General features: G+C 44.8%; 1 long non-coding RNA gene across 4 annotated transcripts in view; it reads right to left on the bottom strand.

Moving 5' to 3' along the window:
* LOC111093450 overlaps positions 1-15,857 on the bottom strand; it is a 35,055-nt gene extending 19,198 nt beyond the window's left edge. Inside the window, exon 1 of one of the 4 annotated variants that reach the window (XR_005382370.1) lies at positions 15,795-15,857. This is a non-coding gene — a long non-coding RNA (uncharacterized LOC111093450). Of the gene's footprint in view, positions 1-13,831; positions 13,928-15,794 lie in introns of those variants that run through there. The other 3 variants (XR_005382369.1, XR_005382372.1, XR_005382371.1) reach the window with 3 other exon arrangements.
* Between the last annotated feature and the right edge of the window lie 16 nt (positions 15,858-15,873).

Here is a 15,873-nt window from a genome sequence, read left to right as displayed (position 1 = left end):
GAGGGTGGATGGGTGAATGGGTAGGAAGATAGGTGGGCAGGTAGATGGATGGATGGATGGATGGGTGGGTGGATGGATGGATGAATGGACAGATAGATGGATGAGCAGATGGGAGGGTAAATAGAGGAATAGAAAGAGTAGAACATTCACTCTTTTTGCCATTCCAGTGACTACAGCAAACACTGAAACACCTATTATTGGTTCACAGTTGCATTATAGTTTGAAAATCTTGCTCTTTGCTAGCTGGAATAATCTGATACTTCTTTCCATCTATAGTAGAGTAGTTTCTTCTACCAAATCACATCATCTGACATCTGGACAAAACATACTATTCTGCTCACATCTCAGCACATCCTTATAAGTGATTTCTATGAAATTCATTAATTTACATTTTTAAAGGAGCTCCTCTTGTCTTACCATTATTCTTACTGTGACCCAGCTATTTATTTTTTTTTTTGAATTTTATTTTTTTTTATTTATTTTTTTTATTTTATTTTTTTTATTGGTGTTCAATTTACTAACATACAGAATAACACCCAGTGCCCGTCACCCATTCACTCCCACCCCCTGCCCTCCTCCCCTTCTACCACCCCTAGTTCGTTTCCCAGAGTTAGCAGTCTTTACGTTCTGTCTCCCTTTCTGATATTTCCCACACATTTCTTCTCCCTTCCCTTATTTTCCCTTTGACCCAGCTATTTAAAACCAGTAGGCTAGGGCAGTCCAGGTGGTTCAGTGGTTTAGTGCTGCCTTCAGCCCAGGGCCTGATCCTGGAGACCCAGGATCGAGTCCCACATCGGGCTCCTGCATGAAGCCTGCTTCTCCCTCTGCCTCTCTCTCTCTCTCTCTCTCTGTCTCTCTCTGTCTCTCTCTCTCTCTCTCTCTCTCTGTTTCTCATGAATAAATAAAATCTTTGGGATCCCTGGGTGGCGCAGCGGTTTGGCGCCTGCCTTTGGCCCGGGGCGCGATCCTGGAGACCCGGGATCGAATCCCATATCGGGCTCCCGGTGCATGGAGCCTGCTTCTCCCTCTGCCTGTGTCTCTGCCTCTCTCTCTCTCTCTCTCTGTTTGACCATCATAAATAAATAATAAAAATAAAAATAAAAAAATAAAAATAAAAATAAAATAAATAAATAAAATCTTTTAAAAAAAACAAAAAAACACAGTAGGCTACAATTCAGCCACCTAAGATCAGTATATGCCCCACAGAAAGGCAAGTGATTTTCCACATTCATCACTTGGGCAGGGCCCATCAGGAGGAATGAACATTGTACCCAGAGGACTCAGAAGAGCACAATGGAGGCAGACTCTGAACATCCCGCATCTCTCACAGCTAAAGCTTTCCTGAATGTCACTTTAGGCTTTCTTTAGCCAGCACAATGCACACATCCTTTCACAAGTTTTGCTCAAACAACATGATCTTTCTTCTCCTATAAAGAAATATATTATTTTGGGTCTTCTCAACAATTGTTTGGGTTACAATTTTCCAGTTTTTTTTTTTAGATTTTACTTATTCATTCATTCATTCATTCATGAGAGACACAGAGAGAGAGAGGCAGAGACACAGGTAGAGAGAGAAGCAGGTTCCATACAGGGAGCCCAACGTGGGACTTGATCCCTGGACTCCAGGATCATGCCCTGGGCCAAAGCCAGGTGTTCAACCGCTGATCCTCCCAGGTGTCCCTGGCTTACAATTTTCCTAAATCACAACTTCATGTTTCATTTTATCAAAATCCTGAAGTCATCTCTAGAAAGAAGACTTCAGAGCTAACTTCCATCCCCAAAGGATGCTTTGAGCAGACCAGGCTCTGCCTCCCTGCACTCCAGCATCAAGGAATCCCAAGACAGAAAATGAGAAGACCAGCTCCTCAAACCATGCTTGTCCCTACTAGAGTAGGTAAACTGATGACAGAGCAGCCTTATTGAAGGCCATAGTCAATACATTTTAAATCTCATTTCCATCTTCTTTCCCACCAGGCCAGTCTCAAAAAAACACTCTTTTTCCACTTTTATAAACTCAAGGCAAGCAGATGACTCCTCCCTTTTCTGGACTCTGGCTGTATCACAGGCTCACCCACAGCAATAACGACAACTACTCACTAGCACATGAACATAGATGTACAGAGTATTCTGTATACTTTAATCCTTATGGTCCTGCACAATCAGCAATAATAGTCCCATTTTCTAACTGAGAAAACAAGGGCTGCAAGATTACAATATTTGGAGTAAAATTAGATTTTTGCAATTTGTTATCTGCTTGCTAGAATTGCAGACTACAGTTATAATCACTCAATTATAATGCTGAATTAGAAGTTATACTGTCAGTTACATATCAAACATTCTGAGATAATCCAACATATTCATCCATTCAGGTTGAGAGAAAGAAACCAGCACCATTATTACCCTTGTGGTAACAGGGTCAGTAGGACCCAGCCAGGAGGGGGCAGCAGAACATCAGCCAAGGAATCAAAGCCAGCAGGGGCTCAACATGAGCTAATGGTGGAGGAAACTAGCTGGTGGGATGTCAGTGACTTCTTAACCCACTAGGCCTGATTGGGTCTCTCCCCAACATGGCCACCAAGTATAGGGCATCCCAGACCACTGTGTTAGCAGTCACAGATGGTACAGACAGACTAGGACATGAGCAGGTCTAAAGACCAAACTCCCAGCATGCCCACCCTTACTCCACTGCTACCCACTGTCTGGACAGTGGCTCCACCCTGCATGGCCTTCCTCTCAAGGGAACATGAAGAGATTTCTTGGGACTGGCCGCTGCACTGTAAATCCCTGAGAGCTCAGCTTGTTTCTGTTTGGCTCCTCCTGTCTCAGTGTGCCTAGGAGGTGCATGCTTAGTAGACATTTACTAAGTGGTGAAACAAATGTTGAGACCTTGAGGGTGTGGATGGTGTATGCTCATTGTTCCAGGTGCCCTGCTCACACCTAAAGGCAGCAAGATCATCCACACCTATACAAGGATGGTATACCAACCCCTCTCTTCACTTTTACATGGAGAGTAGCTGAAATGTTTATCTACCATTTCATTGGTCATCTTTTCTTACAGCCTCCTCCCCAATCTAGTTGTGTGACCAGTCTTGACTAAATGTCCCAGTTATGCATTGCTCCATGTGAAGCCACTCCAAACTTAGAAGCTTTACAAAATCATTTATTTTGCTCATGATTTTGTGAGTCAGGAATTTGGGGAGGGTATGCCAGGATGGTGTGTCTCAGATCCTTGGGCCATCAGCTGGATGCATCGGTTTCCTTAGCTTGTTCTGTCTCCAAGTGGTGGCTCATGGCCCAAGACATCCAGAGAACATGGGCTTTTGACAGAGTGGACATCTCTAGGTGGCTCACCTCTCATAGGACAGTGCTTCCAGAGGTAAGAAGCCCCAGCTGCTCCGTGAAGGGCAGCACCATAAACTGAGCAATTTGTTACCACACTGTGTTGGCCACAGTCCCCAGGCCTACCCTAGACTTGAGGAAGCCAAGACCCCACTCCATCATGGTGGAAGGGCAAGTTCATACATCACTGCTGTCATCTCAGAAAAAAACCCATCTGCCATTCTGATGGGAGTGGAGGGGTGCAGGGAAAGGTTTAACTCTCCCTCTGCTCGAGTTGGACATTGTCACTGCCCCTTCCTAAACCTGCCTTGGCAGCACCCACCAAGGCCTCATCAACTTCCTCCTCGGTAGTTCACATACCTCTTCTCCCACAAAAGATAGCAATGAGAAAAACAGAACCTCATCATATTAATAACATTCCAGGCAGAGCAGAATAGTGGCTCCCTGATGACAACACAACATTCAAGATAGCTACTGCTGCCCTTCCTGAATTTCTACCTATGTGGAAGCCACAACAAGCTTGTCCTATAAAACAGTATGGGACTGTTTTATACTGTTTTATAAGAGACAAACAACTGGATAATGGGCCTTAACAAGCCCTGGATGGGAGAAGCCAGAGATGAGAAATGCAGTCGGACAGCTGTTCATATGGCCCTAGCACGCAGCTTGACCAAGGTAATTGATGTCAAATGGAATCCAAACAACCTGTCTCTGGGGTCTTGTCCATACTTTGAAATGCAAAAAGGAGGCTATCGGGGCCAAAGATCCAGGAGAAACAAAATAGGTGGAACCTACCCCACTCCCCGGGTGTACCATATTGCCAGAAATTGGAGAACCAGTTTCTTGAGCGGTGCCTTCACCCACCATGGGCCAGACCAAATGGGACACCTAGTCACTTGCAACTAACATATCTATGCCTGGGAGATAGGCCTCTAAGTGACAAATTCTGCCTCTAAGCATTGAGGAGTTGCATAAGCCCATAAGGGCATATGAGATCCTAAAAGGAAGGGAGCCTTGGCTATGATTACTTGCCAGAGCCTGGTCCCTAAGGGCTGCCAAGGCCCAGAAGCCTATTATGTGTGCACAAAGCAGACAGCATGAGATCCCCACAGAGTCCAAGCTGGGTGTAGAGACAGATAACAGAGCTGAGAGGGGACAGAACAGAAAGACCCCAGTGTGAGCTCCTCATGAATTTCTCAGTTTATATATTGTGATTGTCTCAATGATCTTTTTGAATGAAAAATATTTTGCTTTTACCATGTTTTTTTTTTTTTTTAATTTTTGTCTTCTCAGGAACCACAGAATTCTGACCATGGCTTTGGTTTAATTGTAGGCTACTTTTTGTAGAATGACAGAAAAAAAGGAAGCTCTCAAAAGATATGTCTAGAGGAAGAGTCAGGGAGATGCCAAAAGAGAGCAAGAAAGAATTCAGGGCCCCCTTGGAGTTGGAAGGAAGCAGAAAGACACTCTCCAGTCTAGTCAGCATCAGTTAGCCTGTCTCAGGGCTGGAGGAAGGAGACTTGAAGTGACTTTAAGGCCACCAAGACTTGAATGGCTTGCTACCCCATGCTGACCCCAACACTAGCATCTGTAATAGGTTAAATAGTATTCCTGAGAGATTTATGTCCACTCAGAACCTCAGAATATGATATTATTTGGAAATAGGGTCTTTGCAGATATAATTAGTTAAGGATCAAGACAAGAGTATAGAGTGGGCTGTAAATCCAATGACTGGCATCCTTATAAGAAAAGGAAAAGACACATATCAAGAAGAAGACCAAGTGAAGACAGAGGCAGAGACTGGAGAGATGCAGCCACAAGTGAAGGAACACATGGAGGCACCAAAATCTGGAAGAGGCAGAAATCATTCTCCCCTAGAACCTTCAGAGGAAGCATGGGCCTGTCAACATCTTCATGTCGGACTTCTGTCCTCCAGAACTGTGAGACAGTAGGACATGTCTGTTGTTCTAAGCCTCCCCATCTGCGGTGTTTTGTTACAGCTACCTTAGGACCTGAATGCAAACCCCCCAGTGTCAAATCAGCAAGGAAAGCGAAACTCAGAAACAGAACTACACACACAAAGAAAGGCAGTAAAAATGGGGTTAGCCACACTGTTGGGTCCAGGACCTACCATGGTTTCCCTGAGCTCAGGAGACACCACGTCCATACTTCTCCCACCTAAACAGGAGTGATTTGATCTGTGTCTGGGCTCCACCAGGGACACGTGGCTGTGGTGTCCCTAACTGGCAGGAAGGCATCAGAACAATAACAGTCCACCTCCCTAGCTTGCCCGGACAGCTCCTGTCCCTCGTGTTTCATGGGGAATAAAGTGAATGAAAGAGCCTGTGGTATCTCTTCAGTCTTGACGGCAGGCGAGGTGGGAGCTGGGAGCACCCACTGTAGGTGAGGATGAGAGCTCTGAGGGATGAAGCCACTTGCCCGTCTAGAGTCTATGCCAGGGGCAAGCCCAGGGAAGGAAGGCATAGAGCACAGGGATTTCAGGAATGTATGTGGAATTACCCATCAAAAGGGATGTCGTGCATCACCTGGGTCACAATCTAAATGTCAACCACTTCTATAGCAAGTGGCGGTCTCCACTGTTTGGCAAATAAAAGGCACTAAGCTTTCCACACAGCCATTCTTCAGAGTGAGAATAATGAGAAGACAAGAAAGGTCAGCCATGCTCGGAAGTAAAGAGCCGAACCCGTGGAGTGATATTTGTTCTTCCTGTGTGCCTTCATGTTTAGTTACACTTTCCCAGTGCATTTTCAAAAAGAAAAAATACACAGCATTGAGATTTGCTATGCCTTCCCTTCAGGCTACACCCTGTCCTCTGGGGGCCATAGCCTGTCAGCATGAAGCCCAAGCACAGGCTTAGGAGAGGCTTTCTGCAGGAAGCAATGGCCTCCTTCTTATCGACAGATCTTATGGGGTCCCATGAGGGAGAAGGGGAACTGGGATCCTTTTGGATCCAAGAAAGGAGGGCAAGGGGAATGGCTCCACCAAGAGGGAGATAAAGTCATCCAGATTTTGTGCCCTGAGCACTGGAGGCAGGACAGGTTCTGCTGGATTGCTGGACAAACTCACCCTGCTAAGGTGGCACTGGGACATGACAGCCTGCAGATGTTCCCCAGGAGCTGTGCAAAGGGCATGCCCAGGGTTCAACCAGGTAAGTACCAGGAATCACCTAGGAGTAGGGCCAGGGCTCACCTGGGGGCAGGACCAGAGCTTACTGGGGAGCAGGATCAGGGCTTACCCAGGGGCAGGCCAGGATCACCAAGGAGCAAGACAAAGCCCAGAATAGTCTGGAAAACACACCATGTTGCCTATTGCTTAGCAGAGGACACTAGCACATCCTTGACTTCATCTAGTTATGTATGACTTCCTTTTTTCCTAAAACCCCATAGCACACAGAGATCTAGAATTCTAAGGGTTTGTATCAGGGAGACATAATCCCATCCCTCATTTCATAGCTGAAGGCCAGAAGGAGATGCAGGTGGCCAAAATGTCACCTTTCCAGGTCCAGCAAGACCTGGATCCTCTGCCATTGGTCCAACACACACTTGTGTGCTCCTTGCACTCACAGCCAGAATGACAGTGTTCTAAGGCACCCATGCACATCGACCCTGCCAGTTCTTTGAACACAAGGTTCAGAGGGCTGATGGCTCAGAAAGGAGCCCAGCTGTCAGTGTCTGCTCTGAGTTTACTGAGGTCACCTGGGGTAGCTGACCAAGGGGAAAACCCCTGGAGGACAGACACAGCACAGTGGTTACACGCACCCACTGTGGGCTCAAGGAGGAGGTAGGTTCACATCTGCCATGCTCGGTGTATCTCTGGGCAAGTCATTCAACCTCCCTGAGCCTCAGCATCTCAGCAGAACCTATATCAAGTTGTGTCACCAAGATAGTTGAGATGCTATGAGCAAAGGCTTAGCTGAGTGCCTGGACTGTACTGATGTTCAACAATTATAGTCAAGAAATACATCAATTACCTTCCAAATTACTGCACTAGAAAAATCCAACTTGCCGTCCTGAATTTCCACCCAAGAGAACCTAAGCAGAGAACCCCAGAGAAGGGACAGAAAAGTGACCCATGACTACTGCTTCATTCTAGCGCCTGCCTGCCATAACCCATCCTTCTACCCTCATTGCCCAGTGAAGACCAGATCAAACCATGCTTGGTGGCATTGCCTCCTGTCCACCCTGGTGCTGCCCCCATATGCAGGGCTGGCCTCTGCACTCACAGCACAGAGAAGGAATGCTGCCCAACCCAAATCCAAAGGCAAATCCCTTTTTCTCTGACCCTGAAAAGTTTGGGAACACATCCCCAGAGGCTAACTAGCCCCTTCTGGAACGTGCAAAAGGAGAAAGCCGATCCCATACGCTGACCTTCTAGCCTTTCCAGACTTTAATATCACCAGCCTCCTGGAGGCCCTGCTTGGAATAAGCAACTGCCTCTAAATCTGGAGTCTTAAGTTCTTTTCTCATCCTTCCTTCAAAGAAAGTCATTTGGACGAGAAAAGCAGACTGGCCACATGACCACGGTTAACACAGAAAGTTCCATTTGTGAGTGCCTGGTGTGTATACTAAAAAGAGCAACCACCATGTGGGCACTGAGCTATGTGCTTCACAGACATTAACTCATGGGATTCTCCACGATACATGATGAGCTAGGTTTACTTATCCCTGTTGCTGAGATGAGATAACTGAGCTCAGAGGATTTGAGAACCAGTCCCAGGCCTTGAAGGTAGCAAGTGGGGACAGCCAAGAGTCTAGTCTACATTGTGACCCAGTGTCCACACAAAGCAAGCCAGGAGCCCTCCCTGTGTATGTTTACACCCCTCCAATGTCTGAAACTAAGATTTCCATGCACCCAGTGCCCATTAACTGACAAAAAGTTCTGGAAGCTCTGAATGCCTGAATGGCAATAATTTATCTGTAAAATAATTGTTTCTGGTGGGTCTGGCTGTCAAAATGCCCGTCAGTCTCATGTCAGCCCAAATTAAGAATGTCAGCATTATTATGACTGGGAAGACTTCTGGCAGCAACTTCCAATTATTTCATTAGTAACCCTGTGTTGCTTATCACCTCCCCGAAACAAATATTTTGGGCATGACTGAAAGTTATCATTTCTTCCCCAAAGTTGCTCTCATGTTTGCTAATTCAGCCCCTAAAATAAGAAGATGATGCATATCAGGTTTAAAAGAACTCAGAATCTTACAGAAATAAGAAGCACCCTTCTGCTAAGAGAGCTCTCTTCTCAGAGATGGGCCCCCCAGCCCTGCATGGATGGAGCATGAGATCATAAGCATCTGAGAAATCAGAACACTCAGCATTTTATCACCGAGCTCCGTCCTGATTGCCCAAAGCCTCTGGACCTGGCGGTGTTACAGGAGTGGGGGTAGTGCGTGGTGGTACATCCTGGAAGAACCTGAAAGTGAAAAATCTAAGACTGCCCCTGAGCACTGAACTGTGTTTTCAGCATGAGTGGGGAGCACAGCAGAGTCCCCAGGACACCCAGCATCATTACTGGGCATGTCAGGGTCGAGACAGCCTGCGGGATCCCCATGTGGCCACTCAATCAGTCAACTTGGTTAATTTTCACTGGGGGAAACTGAGGCCCTAAAACTGTAATTCAGGGCAGGATTAGGACACAGGGCTGTCTGGCTCTGAAGTCCACTTGCCCCATGAGGCCAGGCTAAAGGACTGGGGCTGGGGCAATCTTTACAAAAGGGGCTGCCATGCTCGTGCTGTGCGTTGAGAAGATTCCTCTGAGAGCAGAGGAAGCTGAGGCTAATAAAGCTTGAAGGTAGACTGGCCGGGACACTGGCACTGCTGGCACGCGGCAGGAGTTGGGGTAACACAGGGGGAGAGGATGGGGGAGCGATGTGACAGGTGTGGTGAGTCTCACAGTGATTTGAGGTCAATTGAGGGCAGGCCCAAAAGCTCGCTGAGCATCTGACATTTGAGATTCCACCTATGGATTCCATTAGCCAGGCCTTCCTTTCGAATTTCTAAGTGCAAGCCCCATGTTCACTTAAATCCTTGGGAGATGTGTTGTTTCAGCTCTGCGCAAAGAAAGTCTTCCTTGGATTGAGATGCAATGGGATGTTTCGGCTTTCACAAAGAACCACAATGCATCCCTCCGCAGGTCCCCAGGGCACCAACCTCCCTGCAAGGCTGAGAGCTATCAACACAGGCTCTCACAGTAGATACCACAGGAGATACTGGGGGAGTTTCCATGACGTGGCCACACTGCAACTAAAGACCATAGTCATCATACTCATCTTCCAGGGTTTTCTAAAAGCAGGCAAGGGATGCATCTCTAGAAAGATTAAATACACCATCCTGTGCAGCTGCCTCTATGCATCGAAGGACACTGAGCAGGGAACCAGACACACAGGAATGCCTACTGTCTAGTGGCCCCACCTCATGGAGTAAGGGCAAGATCCTTGTGTGCTTTCTATCATGTCCCCTCCAAAAAAGCTATGTTGAAGTGCTGGTCCCTGGTACCTGTGAATGTGACCTAATATGGAAATAGAATCTCTCCAGATGGAATCTTTCCAGAATGAGGATATGCCGAAGTAGGATGAGCTCTCAATCCAATATGACTGGTGTCCTTATAAGAAAAGGAGAGACACAGACACACACACATAGGAGCTCCATGTGACGACAAAGACCCACAGAGTGAAGGCGGCTGTGGGATGTGGAGCCAGAGACTGGACTGATGTGTCTACAAGCCAAGGAGAGCCGAGTACTACTGACAAACACCAGAAGCTACAAGAGGGAGCGTGGCCCTGCCAACACCTTGATTTCAGGCCTCTAGTCTCCAAAATTGGGAGAGAATAAATGTCTGTTGTTTTAAGCCACCCAGCTTGTGTCCTTTGCTATAGCAACCTCAAGAAATTAATACAATCCTTTATATAGGAGCCAACACTTGCATGACCTTACTGGCCTTCTCACTACCCCTCACATCCCTGCAAGGGTCTCATGCCTCCCACCTGCCTCGGTTGCTCTTCCTTCTGACATCCTCTGGGCTTACCCCCTTCTACCTTTCAGGTGTCTGCTCAGATAACACTTTTTAACACTACCCTGACCACTCTCTATATATACACAAGCCTACCCACTCTTGGCTCTCCATATTCTTCTCCAGTATCTACCTATTATAAGATGAATTGGGTCTCCCCTCTCCCCAATAATTATGCTGGAGTCCTAACCCCCATTTACCTCAGAGAGTGACCTTATTTGGAGATAGGATCTTTACAGAGGTGACCAAGCTATAAAGAAGTCATTAAGGGTGGCCCTAATCCAATATGACTGGTGTCCTTAAAAGAGGGGAAGACTGGACAGAGACAGACACAGAGAAAGGAGACAATGTGAAGACAAGGGAGAAGCCAACCAGTACAAGCTAAGGAAAGAGGCCTGGAACGGTTCTCCCTTACAGCCCTCAGAAAGAATCATCCCTATTGATCCCTTGATCTCAGACTTCTGGCCTCCAGAACTGTGAGATAAATGTCTGCATTGGTTTAAGCCACCTAATCCGTAGTATTTGGTTAAGGCAGCCCCTAGAAAACTAATATACTACCTGACTTATTACATGCTTATTTCTTTTTTTCTTTCCTCCCTATTAGAATCTAATCCCCTATGGGCAAGGAATTTTTATGTTTTATTCACCACCCAAGTGCTTGGAGCAGTGTCTGGTGTGAAGCTGTTCTGCAATAAATATTTATGGAATAAATGAATGAATTTGTAAATTGCTCACTCTGTGACTGGCACCACAAATACATCATGTACAATCCTGAGGGTTTTTTCCTCCTGACAGCAAGTGCCTGGTGTCTTTTCCAGTACTATTTCTCTGATCATCCAACATGAACTGGGTGTCCAACAATTCAACTCAATCTGACGGCATCTACCTGGCATTACGTCAGATCCCAAAAAGCTAAAGGGCTCAGTTCCTCAAGACTGTTCCCTAGTTCAGACATCAGTCTCAATTCCCAGGCCCCCCAATCTTCTGACAGAGGTATAAATCAGAGGTTCCCAAAACATCCATCCCCTTAGGTTTGATAATCCTTTGGAATGACTCACAGAACTCAGAAAGGCACTCTACTTACTATTACCAGTTTGTTATAGAGGATATAACTCAGGAACAGCTAAATAGGAGAGATGTGGGGTTGAGGAGAGGACAGAGCTTCCCTACCTTCTCCAGGTGTGCCACCCTCCCAATACCTCTATGTGCTCAGCAATGTGAATGCTCCCTAAATCCCATCATTTAGGGGATTTCATGAAGATTCCATTATGTAAGCATGGTTGATTAGATCACTGGCCATTGGTGATTGATTCAATCTCCAGCCCCTCTTCCCTACCCAGAAGTCAGGGAGTGGGGCTGAATGATCCAGTCTTCTAATGAGAGTCTGGTCTTTCTGGTTACTAGTCCTCATCCTGAGGCTATCTAAGGTAAGACACCAAGAATCCCTTCATTAGAATGAAAGATGATCCTATCACTTTTGTCACCTTTCATTCCAAGGCTTCCAAGAAGCTCCATGCCAGGGACTCAAGACAAAGACCAAATATTTTTCTTATTATGCCACAAACCCCCAAGTCTGCAAACCAAGCAGGATTACCCTTGTACGAGTCTAAGACTCTCTGTGGCACACTCCAGCACATGGTCAGGTAGGAATTCCAAGTGAGGTTTGACTTCTTTCTTTACATTGTGTACTTCCACTGCCAAATAGCTAGAAGCCAGTTCTTGAGTAGACAGAGAAGAGTGATGGGTTCAAGTGCAAGTAGAGAAGCCTCTTTTACCAGCCATGAGCTAGGGCACAGTTGCCATCAGGAACAGTCATCATCCAAGTCACATGTTCAAGACTCTTAGGTAAGATAAGAATGACTGTGTAGGTTTGATTATCACTCTACTTTTCAAAGTTTTCATGCCTGAAATTCTGAAGTTACCAACAGCTGCTTCGGGTTATGTTATACTAATGGAACTTGAAATGTACAGCACCAATTTTAATATATATCTGCACAAATTAAGAGAAATAATGTAAAATAAGAAGGTGTAACACAGCCAGCCTCATGGTTCTGCTAGAGAATCCTTATTAGGAAACAGAAGCTACTTGCCCAGATTCGGGACCTGCCCTGTGGATGGCTGATGAATCCGTCAGAGGACTCAGTGTTTATCCCATGCCCAGCACTATCCTGTAGCTGTTTCTCTACCGGTTGTGATTGGGCTCTGCCAGCTGGAAGATAAGGATCATTTTCCTCCAAAAGCATATTACCTGCTCAGAATTATGTGAGGAATGAGTCTAGACTAAGTATCTGCTGCTACCAACCTGCTCTCCTAAGTTCTAAATCATAGGGCCCTGGGCTGTATTAAGCATCATCCTGGGGGATCCTAGGAAGGTAGAGATTTGCCTGAGTCCTTTGTCTCTTACAGGTTGAGAGGAAAATTGTATTAGCAAGGATTCTGAAGAGAATCACAACCAATATAGGTAGATAGACTTCTAGAAATTGGCTCACATGATTATGGAGGCCAAGTCCATGATCTGCTATCTGCAAGCTGGAGAATCAAGAAAACCAATGGCATAATTCGATCTGAGTCAAAGGCCTGAGAACCAGGGGAGTAGATGGTATAACCCTCACTCCAAGTCCAAAGACTGAGAACCAGGAACACCAATGTCAAAGGCCAGGAGAAGATGGATATACCAACTCAAGGAGAAAACAGATTCAACCTTTCTCTGTCTGATTTGTTCTATGAATTAGATGATGCCCACCTGCATTGGTGAGTCTACTCAGTCTACTGATTCAAATGTAATTTCTTCTGGAGACACACCCAGAAATTGTTTCTCTAGCTGTCTGGGCATCCCTTAGTCCACTCAGGTTGACACATAAAATCAACCACCATAAGAACATAGCCCTAAACCTGCTGTCCTGAAGGCCCTGCAGCCATGACTCAGGTTCCTCCAGAATCAGGTATTTGAATTTCTGCTAAGTTTGGCCTTGAAGACCCCAGGGATAGCAGCCAGTCTCCTGCCTTAGCATCACCTCCCATTTGAGTGAGCAGGGGATCCCATTCAGAATTGGGCTTCCCTTGTTCTCTTGATTACAGGTAACTTAGACATCCAGGGACAGCTTTGAAAAGAAGAGATGTCTGACTGTACATAACAGCAAGTTGTTGTGATTATTATCATTGTTGCCATCTTTGTTTTTGTTCTAGCAAAATGGGTCTTACAAGGTTGTGCAGGTAACTACAAATTAGATCTTTCCCTTAAAAATCCACAAGGCCCCTGTATCCTTAGAATCAGGTAGGAGGCAGGGCCTGCTGCCAAATCCTTCCCTGTACCTCCCTCTCCCCATCTTAGTCACAGAGACTCTAGCTTCTGTGTGAACCATATCTTCTGACACCTACTAATCAAAATGATCATCTGTCACTGACTTGGGCCAACTGGTCTTAAGTTTGAAGAAGGTCTCAAAGTAGCAATCAAACAAACACAAACCTGGAGAAACACAGATCCAAGTGGCTTCAGGACCAGAACCTGTCAACACCAGCGTTCTCATACACAAATCCTTTGTCCTGGGCAGGAGCGTCATAAGCACAGGTATTGGAGCCCTAGGAATGAGGATACTGCCTTGTGAGGGGGCCTGGCAGGCCACAGATGCCTTGAGAATGGGACAATTAGGAGTTTAAGAATGCCAAGGCCCATGGAAGGGGGCACAGTGAGACTCAAGATCACTAGAGCATAAGCATAAGCCCCAGAGCTAAAATCAGGGAACCTCTGAGGCAGGAAGGTCTGAGAAAATCCATAGACAATGAGAAACATGTGGCTTAAGTTCTCCTGAAGAATAAAGTTCTTCCTTAATTGGAGAATTATAAAATAAAAATTGAAATGCATGATGCAGGTCACCTGCTGATCTCATATAATGTACGTCATATGCTTATCTTGATAAAGAGTTTTGTTAAAAATACTAAAACATGTATTGCCTTTATTTGTCAGGATGCCTTGCATTGCAATTTCTAAGAAATGGAAAAATGTATTTACCTCCAGGAGGTCAAAAGCTTCCTGCTCTGAAACAAGAGAGGAATATCACTTGTGTTGTGTTGACAGATTTGTTGGTTTGTAATGTATATAAAATTCTATGTTCTTAATTCAGCTTTGCACTTCTTACCTCTATGGAGTAGGTGTAAATTAATTACCTCTAAGAAATAAAGTGTGAGACTAACATTAGCTTCTACAGCGAGGAAGCTGGGTGCCCAGAAATATCCCACGGAGTATGGGGCTCATCAAGATTGTTTATAAGGATAAGAGGGTATAAAACTATCCTGCTTTATTTAGGTAACCTAAGCAAAATTAATTATGTTTATTTTTTGTACATTACCCACATAATCTCAAATTTTCAGTTTGCTTTCCTAGAGGCCACATCATTTTATAATTTCTGGGTTTTGTCCCTAAAGTCACTATTTATGAGTCACTGCATATCCTTATTCAAAACTGTTTTATTGTCAGCTCTGAGCCAGATGTGTGCTGGAGATGAGGTTACATACCTAGGAGACCAGTCCAGGAAGTCAACAGCGGAAATCAGGAAATAATCAGCACCTTGGTTACACTCAGCATAGAGGAAAGAGGAGGCTAATTCACATTTGTTTTGTAAGAGAGTACATCAGCTACAAATGGTCCCTAACCACATATTTGATCTCTTTCAAAATCCAGTGAGGAAGTTGATTTTGTTAAACATCATGCCTCTGAGGATCAACTAAGGTAGCCATTGATACTTACGCAGGAAAGGTAGACTGAGACCCTTGTCTAGCAATTCAATTCTATTCAATAACTGTCTACTGACTACCTACCTTGTAACAGATATTGTTTCTGTGTACTAAAGTTTCTGTAGTGAACAAAATAGGCTAAAATATTTGCTCTTCAAGAGTTATACTCTACTCAGAGAGACAAACAACAAACTAAATAGCTAGAATATACTGTATTTTTAGATAGTGCTCAGTTCTAAGGAGAAAAATAAAACAAAGAAGGAAGATAGCAATGTAGGGGGTACGTAGTGAAAATTTGAGATACCTTGACTATGGAAACCAATAGAAGAGATAAGACAAAACTAATTTTTAAAAATACTCAGACATAAAATGGTCAGGAAAGGAAGAGAAAAGGAACAAATAACAGATGGGACAAATAGCAAGATGCATAGCAAAATGGTAGATTTAAACCCATTAATATAAATAATTATATTAAATATAAATGATCTAAACACTCCAGTTAAAAGTAAATATTATCAAATTGATAATCAGAACCCAACTATATGCTATCCATAAAAAATTCATTTTAAATATAGAGACACAAATAGGTGAAACATTTAAAAATGAGGAAAAGTATGCCAAATAAATACTAATCATGAAATAGCTGAAATGATTATATTAAAATTAGACATAGCAGATGTCAAGATCAGGAATATTACCTGAGGGATGCCTCAGTGGCTCAGTTGGTTAAGCATCTGCCTTTGGCTCAGGTCATGATCAAGTTCCAAATCAGGCTTC

This window comes from Canis lupus, chromosome 31 (assembly GCF_011100685.1).
Source record: "Canis lupus familiaris isolate Mischka breed German Shepherd chromosome 31, alternate assembly UU_Cfam_GSD_1.0, whole genome shotgun sequence".
NCBI lineage: Eukaryota > Metazoa > Chordata > Mammalia > Carnivora > Canidae > Canis > Canis lupus.
Note: the sequence above shows the minus strand (reverse complement) of the source record. Positions and strands in the feature narration are given on the sequence as shown.